Here is a 2500-nt window from a genome sequence, read left to right on the forward strand (position 1 = left end):
GAGCGTTCCGTCCAGAAGGCCGCTGATGCAGCGAGCAGCGCTCTTTGAGAATGCCTGCTGACAGAGGGCGTACTCCCTCCTCCGCAGGGCCCGCTTCGTCACTCGTGGCTCTGACATCTGGCGGGAGGCAACAGGATTGTTGGATGGCTCCCTGCTGCCAATAGCATCAAGGGCGGCCGATAGCATGCCCATGATGACTGAGGCCGATGTAGTTGCCCCAAGCGCCAGGATGTCATCCACTGCACTGAACTTAGGCCCAGACGACGGTAGGGCTGCCAGAGCCGACCAGACAGCCTGGTCGACTGCATCAACAGCTGAAGACACGGAGGGGGGTGCTGCACAGGAACTTGCAGGGTCCACAGCAGCAACAGATGGAGGTGGCCCCTCCCCAAGAGCAGAGAGGGCAGCAACAAACTCGGCGACCTGGTTCCTATAGGCTGTCCCACGGCGCTGTCCTTTAATGGACTCAACCGAACGGTTTGGGAACGCCTTAGCCAGTTCTTGATTTAGGAACCGGGTGCCTTTGAGCGTGAGTGCTGCCTCAGAGTGGGCCAGGCGTAGCAGCTCTTCACTTGACCACCTGGCCTTCACCCTCTCGGTGGTCACCTCTGCATTAGCTGCGGCAGGATGGGCACGGCGACGATGTACCCCAAGACCTGTCTTGGTGGAGAAGGTCCGGTGGCACTCAGGGCATGCGATGGCAGACACTGCGGCTCGACCCGAACTGGCGGCGTCGGATGCTGACCCAACAACTGGCGCGGCGTCTCCTGTGGGAGTACCGCTACCTGCTATCTTTCTGTCATTGGGGCCAGCTGAAACAAGGGCAGGGGGGGCGGCAACCCCCAAGCCCAAAAGGGTTCACCCCGCTCTGTCGGTCGAGGAACTTTGGAAGAGCTATACTCCAGTACTCAAGTAACCTTCCTAGGAACCTCTCACGACCCCTGCCACGAGAAGGCCAGAGCTAGGATTTCCCACCGAGAGGCTAAGCGAACCATCATCCACTCGACATCGCAAGGATGCTGAGGAGTGGATTGAGAGGATCCGTATGTGACGCATCATGTGGGCATTAAGAGAGTCATAGTTACTCCCGCCGTTTACCCGCGCTTGCTTGAATTTCTTCACGTTGACATTCAGAGCACTGGGCAGAAATCACATTGCGTCAACACCCGCTAGGGCCATCGCAATGCTTTGTTTTAATTAGACAGTCGGATTCCCCCAGTCCGTGCCAGTTCTGAGTTGATCGTTGAATGGCGGCCGAAGAGAATCCGCGCACCCGCGCGCCCCCGGAGGAGCACGCTAAGGCGGACGCGGCCTCGCAGCAAGGAAGATCCGTGGGAGGCCAAGGCACGGGACCGAGCTCGGATCCTGCACGCAGGTTGAAGCACCGGGGCGCGAACGCCGCGCAGGCGCGCGCATCCTGCACCGCCGGCCAGCACGAGGCCAACCAACGGCGAGAGCAGACCACGCCCGCGCTAAACGCCCGCACTTACCGGCACCCCTACGGCACTCACCTCGCCCAGGCCCGGCACGTTAGCGCTGACCCACTTCCCGACCAAGCCCGACACGCCCCGATCCTCAGAGCCAATCCTTATCCCGAAGTTACGGATCCAATTTGCCGACTTCCCTTACCTACATTATTCTATCGACTAGAGGCTCTTCACCTTGGAGACCTGCTGCGGATATGGGTACGAACCGGCGCGACACCTCCACGTGGCCCTCTCCCGGATTTTCAAGGTCCGAGGGGAAGATCGGGACACCGCCGCAACTGCGGTGCTCTTCGCGTTCCAAACCCTATCTCCCTGCTAGAGGATTCCAGGGAACTCGAACGCTCATGCAGAAAAGAAAACTCTTCCCCGATCTCCCGACGGCGTCTCCGGGTCCTTTTGGGTTACCCCGACGAGCATCTCTAAAAGAGGGGCCCGACTTGTATCGGTTCCGCTGCCGGGTTCCGGAATAGGAACCGGATTCCCTTTCGCCCAACGGGGGCCAGCACAAAGTGCATCATGCTATGACGGCCCCCATCAACATCGGATTTCTCCTAGGGCTTAGGATCGACTGACTCGTGTGCAACGGCTGTTCACACGAAACCCTTCTCCGCGTCAGCCCTCCAGGGCCTCGCTGGAGTATTTGCTACTACCACCAAGATCTGCACCGACGGCGGCTCCAGGCAGGCTCACGCCCAGACCCTTCTGCGCCCACCGCCGCGACCCTCCTACTCGTCAGGGCTTCGCGGCCGGCCGCAAGGACCGGCCATGACTGCCAGACTGACGGCCGAGTATAGGCACGACGCTTCAGCGCCATCCATTTTCAGGGCTAGTTGCTTCGGCAGGTGAGTTGTTACACACTCCTTAGCGGATTCCGACTTCCATGGCCACCGTCCTGCTGTCTTAAGCAACCAACGCCTTTCATGGTTTCCCATGAGCGTCGATTCGGGCGCCTTAACTCGGCGTTTGGTTCATCCCACAGCGCCAGTTCTGCTTACCAAAAGTGGCCCACTTGG

The 2500-nt window shown here is 60.0% G+C and overlaps 1 pseudogene; it reads right to left on the reverse strand.

Annotated features, from left to right (window-relative positions):
- LOC126439753 (large subunit ribosomal RNA) overlaps positions 1 to 2500 on the reverse strand; it is a 7768-nt pseudogene that overhangs the window by 3819 nt on the left and 1449 nt on the right.

Source organism: Schistocerca serialis, unplaced genomic scaffold, assembly GCF_023864345.2.
Source record: "Schistocerca serialis cubense isolate TAMUIC-IGC-003099 unplaced genomic scaffold, iqSchSeri2.2 HiC_scaffold_1341, whole genome shotgun sequence".
Classification (NCBI taxonomy): Eukaryota; Metazoa; Arthropoda; class Insecta; order Orthoptera; family Acrididae; genus Schistocerca; species Schistocerca serialis.